This window comes from Aquarana catesbeiana, linkage group LG06 (assembly GCF_042186555.1).
Source record: "Aquarana catesbeiana isolate 2022-GZ linkage group LG06, ASM4218655v1, whole genome shotgun sequence".
Lineage (NCBI taxonomy): Eukaryota > Metazoa > Chordata > Amphibia > Anura > Ranidae > Aquarana > Aquarana catesbeiana.
The window spans coordinates 312,869,180-312,883,198 of NC_133329.1; the positions used below are offsets into that span (position 1 = coordinate 312,869,180).

Below are 14,019 nucleotides of genomic sequence, written 5' to 3' on the forward strand. Positions count from 1 at the left end.
CCAGAACGCTCTGATTGGTCACAGTATCCCAGGCTGACAGCTCATTGCAGTTTCCCCGCGGCTCTGTATCCTTGGCTTCCTCCAGCGATTCATTGGTAACAGCAGCGTGGATCGGAGGGGAGAATGGGACTTTACAGACTGACATATACAGCTCTGACATGGAGAGTGAGTGGATTGTTTTTAAGCATTTATTTTATTAAAAACTTCCGCACCAGCATCTGCCTGTCACCTCTCTCTCTCCCTTATATTTGGATTGCTCTGTAATTGCTGGCCCTGCCCGCCGCTTCGATCCCCCTGCTGTCCGGGTCCCCCTGTGTGCTGGGGCTAGTAAAAGGAGGCCCCATGTTACCCCTCTGTCAGCTGGAAATGGTGTCCAGGTGTGAGGCAGAGGGTAACCCAGGCATAGCCTCCTAAACCCGTACTGTCCGGGTCAAAACCCCCCTGCCAGGAGAACACAATCTCTCCACGGTAGGGACTCCCCCATCAACACTGACTGTGTTGACCTGTGGTTGCAGGAAAAAAATCGTATCATCTATGGCCTGCCTTAGAGATGAACTAGAGAAAATACTAAAGGCAAGCAAGTAAAAATGTAGAATTTACCAAAAAATGTATTTCAGGTTAACATTGCAATATTATACAGGAACTATACATTTTTTTAGCAAATATAAAAGTCAGCAGCTACAAGTACTGATAGTTTTTAAGAAAGACATACTTAGCAGTAGGGATAAGCTCAGGCGTGTTTGGACACAAGTCTGAACCCACATGAGCTATCCGTCAGGAGCTGTCAAAGTGGACAGCCAATAATAGGTAGTGAAGGCATGCCCTGCCCTGGACGTATACAAGGGGCATGTATATCATACTTGCCAACTGTCCCGGATTTCCCGGGACATTCCCGGGACTTAGACGCTATTCCCGAATTTGTGGCGTCCCGGTAAATGTCCCGAGAAATCCGGTTCTGCACGATTTCGCCGCCGCTAGAGGTCCGTCTCTGCCGGCCGCCATTTTAATGAAGTTTAGGAAGACGGCTGGGGGGGGCTAGACGGAGCTCCTGCGTCGCCGCCCACCCTCTGCCCCACTCCGCCTCACCCCGCCTACCCCCCACCCCCCGCCCCGCTGGCAGTCTGATATGGAAAGGTGCGGGGATTCTAGCCATGCGGAGGACACCTCTGAGGTGGGGGGGGGCGCACCGCTGTGGGACTCCTGATGTGAGGGGGGGCTCCACTGGGGACACCTGATGCATGGGTGACTCCAGGCACACCTGATGTGAGGGGGGGGTCCGCCGGGGACACCTGATGTGAGGGGGGGCTCCACCGGGGACACCTGATGTGAGTGGGAGCTCCACCGGGGACACCTGATGTGAGTGGGGGCTCCACCGGGGACACCTGATGTGAGGGGGGGCTCCACCGGGGACACCTGATGTAAGAGGGGGCTCCACCGGGACACCTGATGTGAGGGGGGGCTCCACCGGGGACACCTGATGTGAGGGGGGGCTCCGCCGGGGACACCTGATGTGAGGGGGGGCTCCGCCGGGGACACCTGATGTGAGGGGGGCTCTGCCGGGGACACCTGATGTGAGGGGGAGCTCCGCTGGGGACACCTGATGTGAGGGGGAGCTCCGCTGGGGACACCTGATGTGAGGGGGGGCTCTGCCGGGGACACCTGATGTGAGGGGGGGCTCCGCCGGGGACTCCTGGTGTGAGGGGGGCTCTGCTGGGGACTCCTGGTGTGAGGGGGGCTCCTCTGGGGACATCTGATGTAAGGGGGGCTCCGCTGGGGGCACCTGATGCAAGGACGGACTCTGCTGGGACATCTGATGCAAGGACGGACTTCTGGTGGCAGGCGACGTGGCTAGTGACACGCTCAGAGATCCCACTGATTCTGCATTATGGTGAGTTGAATGATTTCATTTTATATTAATAATAGAAATAATGCACTTCAATCATCCTGACACCATAACAACCATGGTGCCGGGATTATTGAAGTGCTGACACCAGGTGTTTGGAGTATCTTTATCTGCTGATTGTTAAACTTTCTAGAATACATACATTTTTATTGTGTAGGATCTGGGGCTGCTGTCCCGTCATTTCCCTCTCCCCCTTTCCCCTTTCCCCTCTCCCCCTTTACCCCTCTCCCCCTCTCTCCCTCTCCCCCTCTCTCCCCCTTTCCCCCTTTCCCCCTCTCCCCCTCTCCCCCTCTCCATCCCTCATTCATCTCAGACTCTAACCACACCCTCTTGAGCTACGCCCATTTAAGCCACGCCCACTGTCACGCAAATCACGCCCATTTTTCGCTTCGCGCGCCACAGTTGTGTATTTTTCTTAAGCCACGCCTACAAACGAATGCCCCGCCCCCTAATTATGGTACAACTCCGCCTACAGCCACAAAAGTGTCCCACATTTTTTTTTTTTACAATGTTGGCAATTATGGTATATGTGCAGCTATGGGCAGGGAATGCCTCCAGTGCCTAGTGTTCATGAGGTTCAGGGCTGTCTTCCTAGTAGTCCTCGTTGGGTTCCTGCATCTCCATCTTGGATTTGTGAGTCAGATCTCACTTCCTGATGACTCACAGCTGGATCCCAACTGGACATGAACAAAATCACCCAGCTGGGGAACACCTTCATACAGCGTCTCTTTAACTGTATTTGTCTCCCTATTGGATATGGAGGATGCCCAATTAAGCAAATAACGAGATGTAGGAGAGTCCAAATTTCAAATCTCTTAAAATCAAGGGCTGTTTGTCAGAGCACTTACATTTTCATCATTTTGAAGAATTCTAACATTTCAGATTTATTTCAAAGAAACAACAGCTCTTTTCGTGCTCAAAAATGATGGCATTGATTTACATTCAACGGTAGAACCAGATTCATGTTATACATTACAATGTATTAATAATAAGCTTTAATTTTATCCTGAATGTTAAAAGGAACCAACAGACACATGGTTATTGTAATGGTTGGATTGAGGAACAATAACATATCTGTGCACTGTCTAAATCTACAATATGTAGACAACCTGTTAATTTATCAACTGGAAGATATGATTGTCCATGATGGATTTTCCCAGATGATTGCTATTCCAAGAGATAAGGTCACCAGTGACTGTATTGGGCATAAAAATACATACTCAGCAATTATGATCATGCATGTTTATACCACAATTGTTCTACAAAACAATCATTATATATTTTGACTACAGACTTAAAGTATGGTTAGCACTTCTGCCTTGTGGCGGCAGGGTCATTGGTTCAAATCCCATCAAGAACAATATCTCCATAGAGTTTGCATATTCTCCCTGTGCTTGTGTGTGTTTCCCTCTCACACTCCAAAACATGCAGGTAGGCTAATTGGCCGTGGTGCAAATTAATGGTGCTATATATATGCCTCTAATAAATAAAATATATAACTCCTAACTGAAAGACACATAGTTTTGGATAGCACTGTATATCATAGACAAATTCCATTTTTTGTATTAAATACATTTTTACCTTTTTAAAATTATTTGTTGCATCCTATTGCTGCCGATCTCCTGCAGCCTCTTTGTAGTAATTCCATGTCTACATACATACCATACAGGGATGGCTGCATAGCATTTCTCATGACAACAGTAGACCATATCTGGGTATTGTGTGTTTAAAAAACTCTAATGCCACGTACACGCGATCGGGATTTTGGTCGGAAAAAGATATGATGGCGGGATTACGCTCAAGCTTGTCTTGCATACACACGGTCACACAAAAGTTCTCTGAACTTTCGACCGTCAAGAATGCAGTGATGTACAACATTACCACGAGCCAAGAAAATGAAGTTCAATGCTTCCGAGCATGCGTCGCTTTTTCGGATAGGAACTTTTACCAACCGAAAAATAGAGAACATGCTCTCAATCTTTTGCTGGCTGGAATTCCGCCAGCAAAAGTCCGATGGAGCATACACGCGGTCGCATTTTCTGACCAAAAGCTGACATCGGTCTTTTGCTGGCGGCATTTCCGATCGTGTGTACAGGGCATAAGGCCTCATGTACACTGTGCTGCTGGTAAACGGACGTTTAGGAGCAGTTGGACATTTATTTCAGCTACTACTGAACCTCTGTTATCGTATCAGTACACAGGATCTTTTGTAGTAGTTTCAAGTCGTTTCTAGGCAGAAGCATTTTTTTGGAAAGCAAAAAAATGCATTCAGAACGGATGTTCAGAGGCATTAGAAACGCAAAATGCTTGTAACAGCTTAAAAACGCTCCTAAACGCAAATGCGGCAAAACGTGGCAAAACGGACATTTTTAAACGTGATTAACTATCTGTCAAGTTAAATCGTTCAGGGGAGGTTGTAAAACGTCCCATGTACATTAAGCCTTAGGGGCCATTTACATATTAGCTCTGGGCTGTGATATGTTAACGTAAACCAAAACATAAACCGAAACATAAACGTAATGTCCAGGCCAGAACAGAGGCAGTAGGGGTAGGTGGCTTAAATCCTATGGTCAGTCCTGGCTCATACAATGACATTATCCAAAACATCACACATTTATCTACCAAGAAAGTTAGACATGCACAAGATATGAGGGGCAAGGTATCAAAAATCATACTTTCAGACCTAGAAATGTGCATTGATAGGGTGTGCGAATATGTTGATGGTCAATAAAAATTGATACAATCTGGAGAATGAACTAAGCTTCTTTCACCATTCATCATAATAATCAGAAGTGGTGCCACCTGTATCAGTTTCTATTTCAGAGCAAAAAAGAAACTAGCGCAGGCCTGCCCCTAATTAACAGAGAGAATGTGACTGTTTTCTATATAGTTGTAGGGGATGTGTGCAGTCAGTAGACACTTACATTCCCTACGCTCACATCCTTCTTTCTGCCCGTGCAGTGATTACACTGCACAAACGGAGCCTACAGAATTAACAACCCGCCTCCTCCATCCCATGCTGAGCTGAGCATGCAGCTCCTGCTCTTATGATCTCTGTGCTGCCTGTAAAGACATGCTCCTAATTAACAAAGGGGTTTGAGAGGAGCAGCATCAAACCTGTTCCCTGACTTATAAAATTTCAATAAACAAATTTGACGAGGAGAGGAGCAGCATCTATTCTACTGTTATGTTTAGAAGAGTGGTGCAAGCTTGTGCTTGCACCACTCCATTGTTAATTTCTCCAAATAGGTTTTAGGCCCCTTTCACACGCTCTATCAGGAGTCCACTTGCTCAGCGGGGGATCTGTCCAGAGTGGCAAGTACAGAATCACAGTATATATAAAATATTATGCAAAGTGGTTGGAGGGAAGCTTCAGAATGGCAAAGATGTTTTTATTACAAATTATGTTTGCAGACTGCAGATCCACTTTAATGAGGAAAAAATGTAAACGTTTATGGTGCTTGCTTGAGAATGAAGGCCTCTTGAGCCCCTCCCTAGGGAAAGAGAGCCTTGACTGATGGGGGCATGGCTAGGTGCGTGACAAGGGGAACGATTGGTTGGGACATGTGGGATGGGATGGGCCTGAGCTCAGGAAATCGTGTGCCCCAGGGAATTCTGGGTCTTTCGGAAGAGTCGTTGGAAGAGCTGCTGTGGACCCTGCATTCTCTGCCATGGACACTGATCTTCTGCTGGCTAGGGTCCACAAGCTGGCTCTCCAAGGTCAGGCCGAAAGGATATTTTCTCTCCTTACTTCTGGGATGCCCCCCCCCCTCTTGTCACACTCCTACCCCCGAGGTCTCAGGCTCCTAGGGTCAGGGGACGTACCTGTATGCCCTCCCGTCTTAGCCCCAGTCCCTTCAGACATTCTTACTTCTATCCACCCCTCCACCTTCCCCTGTAGCCCTGGTTGCCACGGTTCCTGGCTCTACCCCCCTCCCCCCTCCGGGGTCCCCCCGGCAGGTAACCCCCCCATCCGCCCGCTCCGCTGGCTGGCACGCCTCTCGTCCGGCCCGCTCCAGGAGCCTCAGAGTCCTCAGGCGATCCGCTTGGGTCCCTGTCGGCTGCCCCCCTGCCGCGCCCGCTCGTCAGCGCGGGCGGGAGCCGCAGCTCATCCTGCCTCTCCTCACATCCCCCTGTCACAGCCAGCCAATGTCCCTGCCCCCTCCCGCCCTCCCTCCGCCGGCTCTCGGCGGACTGGGGGATGGGGGGGACCAGACAGAGATCCTCCCGTGGTGCCAGACGCTGGGCATGCCATCCCGGAGCTGCTGAACTGGCCGTCCATCCTCCTCCCTCCTCCACGCTGCACGGATAATGTCTCAGCCAGTGTCTCTCCCTGCGCCCAGTAGGGTGGGAGATTCAAACATGGCTCCAGTCCACACAGCCTCTGCAATGTCTCCTGTGCAGCCACATCCCCCTGCACCCGGCTGGGTGGGGGATGGCAGGGCTGCACAGACTGCTCACCCCCTGCCACTGACCCCTGCTTGCCTGCATCCCCCTGCACCCAGCTGGGTGGGGGATGGCAGGGCCGCACGGGTTGCTCACCCCGGCCACTGACCCCTGCCTTCCTGCATCCCCCTGCACCCGGCTGGGTGGGGGATGGCTGCGCTGCTCAGGCCTCTCACCCCCTGCCTCGGACCTCTGCCTTATCACATCCCCCTGCGCCCATTGGGTGGGGGATGGCCGGCGGTTGCCTGCTCCCCTCATCACTGACCTCTGCCCACTGTCAGCTCCCTGCACTTCCGTCCAGACGTCCGCTGACACAGCCTTTCCTGGGTCGCCTCCCTGCACCCGGCAGTGCGGGAGATGCCCATTTGATGCCTGCCACGGCGGCCTTGCCCCTGCCTGCAGCTTGGCACCATCTCCCTGTGCCCGGCAGAGGGGGGGATGCGCACGCCCGGGATGTGGGCTGCACCTGCCACGAGTCCTACATCCGGTTGCTCCAGATGCTGCTTGGTTGCCGTCCTCGGTCCCCAGGCTCCTCGGGTTCGATGGCTGGACCGCCACCCCTGGACCTCTCATTCCACCATCCTTCGGCCTCACCAGCCATCAACATTCCTCAAGAGGATGGACGTCGCCTGCCAGCTCCTCCCACGGATGATCCTGCACCGGGCGTTCCTCCTGGACCTGCCGTTGGTCGCTCTTCTTCGGCGGCACATCTGCACCTCAGTGAGTATGATTGTGATTTGATTTGGGGTAGGAACAGTGACGCTGCCGTATCGGGTCCGCCGGACGAACGCATTGTTACGGTCTGGATCGCATGGGTGTGTCAGGTCCGGCATGCAGTTCGGCGTCGCGAAGTTATGGATTTCTTCGCTTAAGTCCCTCCTGATCGAGAGACAATCGACAAATCCCATCGGGTTGACGTTGCGGCGCAGGGCAAAAAAACAAAAAAAAATTTTCAGCGGCTTCCTCGGACGTTTAGGAACCTCTCTGCAGGGGTTCTGTGCTTACGCCGGAGTGCTTTACGAGCGTTTTCCGGAGTTAGCTGCATCACTCTTTTGCTATCTTGATCTCATTTGAGGTGCGTGGAAAGTGTAAGGGGTATAGTCACAGTGGTGTAGTGGATAGCACTCTGCCTTCCAGTGATGAGGTTCACTGGTTCGGAACCCAACCAGGACACTACCTGTCTTGGAGTAAGGACCAATGGTAAAGTTTGTTGGTCAGTGTTGGTTCCACTAAACGACACCCAGTTTCGCAAAAAAAAAAAAAAAAAAAGGCGTCCAGGAGGAAGTTTGATTCGATTGTCAGGACGGGTAGCCTGTGGTTATTGTTCATGTGCCCCCACAGGCCTTCGTCCTTTCAGTCCCCAGCCGGCGCTGCCCCCCCCCAAAAAAAAAAAAAGTCTATGTTTCTATGCTGGCTGTAACGAGAGCCACTGCAAGTGGTACACCATGTGCCATTTAGGCATGAGTGCTCACTTTGTGGGGGTGCTCACCCAGCCAGCCGGTGCTTCCTAAAGGGAATATAACCTCTTTCCTGGGCCGGGGGCCAAGCCTGACCTTTCTGTAGACGCCTGGTGGGCACAAAAGGGGTGGCTGCCCCCCACCATTACTTCCGTATTACCAAGCCCACGCGGGATGACTTGGGGATGTGGATATCCTTTCTCTAGTCCTACAATGGCCAGTCATGTTGGTTGATGGAGGAGGTACCGAATTCACAGCTCAAGCTATACACTGATGCGGCAGGCCCCTGTGGTTTCGGTGCCTTTTTTCTAAGGGGAGTGGTCTGCTGAGTGTTGGCCGGCCTCATGGGCCCGCATGGATCTTTTGCGCAACCTTACACTGCTGAAGCTCTTTCTGATTATTGTCGCCATTGAGCTGTGGGGCGAGCGGTTCCGAAATGGCCAGATGGTTTTTTCTGGTCCGATAACATGAGTGTGGTGCAGGTTGTTAATAAGCAGTCTGCCAGATCCCCTCCTATCGTGTCGTTGCGGCGTTTTTTGGTTTTAAAGTGTCTTCAGGTTTAATGTATGTTTTAGAGCTAGGTATGTCCCTGGAACCGCCAATGATATTGCTGATGCGCTTGCTCGATAGTTTCCGAGCCCTTGCCCTGTCGGCTTCCCTGGAGGGCCTCCCCTGTCCGGCCTACTTGTGGAACCTCGTTTCTGATGTTTGCTAGACCTCCTCGGGGCGTTGCGTGTGGGACGAATGGGTCCAGGTGTCGGGGGGGTGAGTTCTCATCTCGTCTTCACAGGAAAGATGCGTGGCTTTATTTTCTTACCTTGTTCATTTGCTTCAAAAAGGTTCTTCCAGATCCACGGTTTCGTCGGCTATGTCTGCTTTGTCTTTTTGGTTTCAGCTCCTTGGGTGGAGGACATCACAAAAGCATTCCCTGTCCGTCGAGTCCTGTGGGGTTGGAGATGTGCGACCCATTCCCCCGATTCCCGTTTTCGCCCACTATTCTCTCTGGTATCCTTTCCCTGTTGCCGTCCGTTTGCTTCTCCCGTTCGAGACCCTTCTCTTCCAAGTGGCTTTCTCATGGGCGTTTTTCGGGGCCTTTCACACCGGCGAACTGGTTTTTGAAATCCACCCCCTCCACGGGCGGTGTCCTGGCAGAGGTCGTTACCTTCTCTGAGCGCTGCGTGTCGGTTTTGTTGCGCACATCAAAAACCGACAGTTTTCGCAAGGGCAGAAGGGTTGTTTTGCACCCTTGCAGGGGCCCATTCTGCCCTGCCTACCCTTCCTGTCTATACGCCCCCGACCCCTATTTTCTTTGTCCACAACGATTCCTCCTCTCTTGGCAGCTTCCAATTTCTGCGGGTTTTTTCGTTGCTGCCTCGAAAAACTGGGTCTCCCTTCATGTGACTTTGTAACCCACTTCTTTCAAATCGGCGCTGCCACTGCGGCTTTGGGTATGGGTTTTTCTGATATTGATTTCAGCGTTTGGGTAGGTGGGAATCATCCCAATTTTCCTTGTACGTTTGCCCACACCTGTTGTTTTAAATTTCAGATCGTTATCTGGCCTGATATGGATCGTGGGAGATTCCTTCATTTACTGGGCCGCTCATTGGGTGGAAGTTCGGAGCTGCGGGAAGAATTGGGGGTTTTACCTGTGATCTCGCCAGGATCCGCTGGCTTGGGCTTCGCGGTTTACGCTGGACTCAGGTCCTTCCAGAGTGTTTACATCTTCGGTCCCACATGTCTAGCACCATCATCTTGATTCTTCACGCTGGGGGTAATGATGTGGGTTACAGATATTCTGTGGACTTGATCTCTGCCATCAAGCAGGACATTGCTCAATGTTATGCAGTTTACACCAATTTGGTGCTCATCTGGTCGGAAATTGTGCCTCGCCTGCTGTGGGCCAAGGAATTACCTGGCCCCCGGCTAGAACACTTCTGTCAGTAAGTGAACGCTCAGGTCGCCAAGTTTGTTCGGCTAATAGGGGGGTTCGTCATCCGTCACAAGGATCTGGAGGGTAATAATGATGACCTGTTGAGACTGGATGGCTTTAAACCTTAATGACATTGGGTTGGACATATTCAACCTTGGCCTGCAGCGAGGTGTGGAACAGGCGCTGACTGCGGTGGAGCGCTCGTCAGTTATTAACTGACGGGCGGGTGGCGGTTTTCTTGACCTTGCCAGCAGTTAAAGTTGCTGTTATGGGCTATGCCCTTGATGGAAAATTGGAAGTAGGCTGTCTGTCCAGCACTTATGGTAAGGACAGGCCCCACTTCCCTCTTTGGTTAAGTGCTCACAGTACGATTGTGACTGGCACTGGTTAAATATGTTCACATGTTATGTGTTGGAATTTAATAAAGCTGTGGCCTTGCCCTTTCCAACCTAATGATTGTAAGTGTCTTATTTAATGGAGTAAAGGGCAAGGGTGGTGGGGGATTTGATCCCTTGGTGTTACGTTAAGTGGGACCTAAACCCATTGCACCTCAGCAGTCAAGCATGCCTAAGACCGGGTTCACAGACAGAAAGTTTTTTTTTTTTTTTAATGCATAGCACCTAAAGCGCATATAAAATGCACATATGTAAATAGGGCCTAAATCTTTCTTCTCTGTATTGATATAAACATGCACACTTGGAAAAGCTGACCTGTTAAGTCAACGTTTTCTTCTTTTAGGGTTTCAGGGGCGTGGCTGTACGGCAATCAACATCACTGACACATAGGAAGTGGACGAGCGAGTTAAGATCCAGGACCAAGGAAGGGGTGAGACCTATTTACATGGCTGCAAACCTTGGGTCCGCCATGACCGTAAGATCCGCTGCTTTGGAAGGATTTGAAGTCTTGCTGTAATCACTTTTGTTCATTTTGAATTTTCACAATGTGAGTGCAAAGATTGAAGTGTATTTTATTAAAACATTTTTCTATGGTATTACACTATTGGTGCACTTTTATTATTTACATGTGGAGAATATGTGAGACACACGCTGGAATTTGGATGCTTGCTTTAAAACCCTATCCATGTGGTTTAAATGCGTTTTAGCCTAACATGAGAATGTAGGCATTGGAATTCGGTGATTGCGTTTCTTTAGGGTAGTGAAATCACAGACACACTGGTGTGGTGGATGGAAAATTAGAACTTCACATCGATTTTGGATTTCCTTTAAACACTTTATGGACTATTTTTATTATTAATTAATTTGTCTTTGTGATTGATCAGTTTCATTGTTTTATCATCTCATTGCACTTGTCACAGGGTGTAATTTGAATTTATTATTTTTGTTCAACATTTTACTTTTTATTTTAGTTACAGTATATTTATACTTAGTATCCTGAAGTCACTTTACACTTTGGGGTGATCAAACACCCACTTGAGCATTTATTCAGCGCCACTATTTTTTACTTATTGTCATATATTTGATTTTCATTGACCAGTGGTTCATCTGAAAGTGCTGTAATATCTATGAGCCTCTTTTTTATCATCTGAAGATCATCATTTAGCTAACCGCAGACAGAAGATAGTTGCTCGAAGAAATGGGCAATGTTGAACTGAATACAGAATCATACGAAGAATTTTACATTGGTGACTCTTTTAGTTTAGACCAGTGGTCTCCAAACTGTGACCCTTTTGCTTACTTTTATTTGGCCCTTGGGGTACTATTCCATCTACTGACACCAACAATGGGGCATTATTCCTCCCACTGACACCATCAAAAGGGCACAATTCCTCCCACTGACACAAGTGGTGGGGCACACTTCCATCCACTGACACCAACAATGGGGCACTATGCCTTCCACTGACACCAACAATGGGGCACTACTCTATCCACTGACACCAACAATGGGGCACTAATCCTCCCACTGACACAAAAAAAAGGCACAATTCCTCCCATTGTCACCAACAATGGGGCAGAATTTCTTCAATTGATACCAACGATGGAACACTAGTCCTCCAACTAACACCAACAAGGAGGTAATATTCCTTCCACTGACACCAACGATGGGGCACAAGTCCTCCCACTGACACCAAAAAATATTAGCTTATGGATGAAGCTGATGACCCAGGCGAGGACCGTTCCACAACCCTTTCAGGGGGGGTCGGGGGTGCTAATGCCTCAACACCATGGGCCGCAAACCGGAAGGGGTACTGCCGGCAGTTCAATGATGGAACTTGCAGATTCGAGGAATCCTGCCGGTATCGTCATGAATGCTCCAGATGCGGAGTTTCACATCCGTTTTCCAAGTGCTTTAAGCAGGGTAAAGGGAAGTCGACTGACGCTAGAAAGAGGGAGAACTCCGGTGAGGGTGGAAAAAATGGTGCCCTTTCTCAGTAGGTATCCGGATAGGGCCGCTGGGCAGTTTTTGTTTCAGGGGTTCACAGAGGGTTTTACTATTCCTTTTACATTGTCCACTGTTCCTCCAGTGAGGGACAACTTACGCTCAGCACACTTGCACCCGGAGGTGGTTTTGTCAAACCTGGCCAAGGAGGTGTCCATGGGTAGGATGGCGGGCCGTTTTCTTTCTCTCCGCTGGCTGATTTGGTGGTTTCTCTGCTTGGGGTGGTCCCCAAGAAGGAAACCAACAAATTTCACCTTATTCATCATCTGTCACACCCCCGGGGCGGGTCAGTCAATGACGCTATTGACCCCCAGTTGTGCGTGGTGTCTTATGCCTCTTTCGACGATGCCATTACATGGGTGCGTAAGTTCGGGCAAGGTGCGCTGTTGGCTAAAACTGACATTGAGTCAGCTTTCCGATTACTGCCTGTCCACCCACAGAGTTCAGCTGTTGAGCTGCATTTGGGAAGGGCAGTATTTTGTGGACCAATGTTTGCCCATGGGTTGCGCTATTTCCTGTTCCTTCTTCAAAACTTTCAGTTCCTTTCTGGAATGGGTGGTGCGAGATTTGTCAGGTTTGCAGTCGGTTATCCATCATTTGGATGACTTTTTGGTGGTCGATCCTCCGGGGATTCGGACTTGCCAGATCTTGTTGGCCATGTTACAGCATGTGTTTGAGGTTTTTGGGGTGCCGTTGGCGCCTGAAAAAAGGGAAGGTCAAGTTGAGGAACTGAAGTTTCTGGGTATCATCATTAATACGATTAGGATGGAATGCAGGCTACCTGTCGATAAGCTGGAGGATCTTCGGGGGACGGTTACCCATGCTCGGAGTTGCAATTGCATTCCCTGCAGTCGCTGCTGGGCAAACTCAACTTTGCCTGCTACAGCATGCCTATGAGGAGGGTTTTTTGCCGGCAACTGGCGGCTGCCACCGTGGGGGCAAAAGCCCCACATCATTATGTGCAACTACTTAAGGCCCATCGGGAAGATCTTCAAATCTTGTCTGGGAAACGTTCCTTGACCAGTACAATGGGCGGTCCTTGTGGATGGAGGAAGCGGTGTCCAACTTTGACTTGGACCTCTAAACGGATGCGGCGGGCTCGGCTGGGTACACAGCCTATTTTGGGGGTCGGTGGAGCACGGGGCGGTGGCCGGAGTCCTGGAATAATTCAGATTTCATCCGCAACCTTGTACTGTTGGAATTATTCCTGAAAAGTGTTGGCGGTTAAAATTTGGGGCCAGGAATTCTGGAACAAACATATGCGGTTCCACTGTGATAATTTGGGGGTTGTACAGGCCATTAACGCTGTTAATGCTTCTTCCCCGCCAGTTGTGTGTTTTCTAAGGTGTTTGGTTTTGCGTTGTCTGAGTTTAAATGCTTTTGTATATGCTGTCCATTTGCCTGGGATGAATAGCACAGTGGCTGATGCCCTTTCTCGTCTGCAGTGGAAAAAATTCAGCCACTTGGCACCGGAGGCGGAGCAGCTCGGAATTCCATGCCCCGATCACTTGTGAGACGTTGCCTTTCCACTGTAGCTTGATTCGGCAGTCGGTATGTTCTGCTACTTGGACAGCTTATGAAAGAGTCTGGGGCGAATGGCACAGATTGGTGAGTTCGGTGGGTGGTTGTTTTCAGGAAGAAGATCGATTGCATGTACTACTGTATGACATTGGTAGGAACTTTGAGGAAGGAGTATCGATCTCCTCACTGAATCGAAAGCTGTCTGGTGTGGCATTTCTTTTCCGGCTCTTGGGGGTGGCAGACGTCACAAAGTCTTTTTTGGTGAAAAAAGCTTTGCGAGGTTACAGGAAGGGTAGGAGGGTGCCTGATTCCCGCCGTCCCGTTTCTTTTGAGATGCTTGGTTTACTTTTGCAACAGTTGCCTAA

General features: G+C 49.9%; 1 long non-coding RNA gene across 1 annotated transcript in view; it reads left to right on the forward strand.

Moving 5' to 3' along the window:
- The window catches only part of LOC141147775 (uncharacterized), a 55,004-nt gene extending 44,272 nt beyond the window's left edge, over window positions 1-10,732 (forward strand). The window contains exon 3 of the long non-coding RNA XR_012245132.1: window positions 10,475-10,732. This is a non-coding gene — a long non-coding RNA (uncharacterized lncRNA). The remainder of the gene's footprint in view (window positions 1-10,474) is intronic.
- The last annotated feature ends 3,287 nt before the right edge of the window (window positions 10,733-14,019 follow it).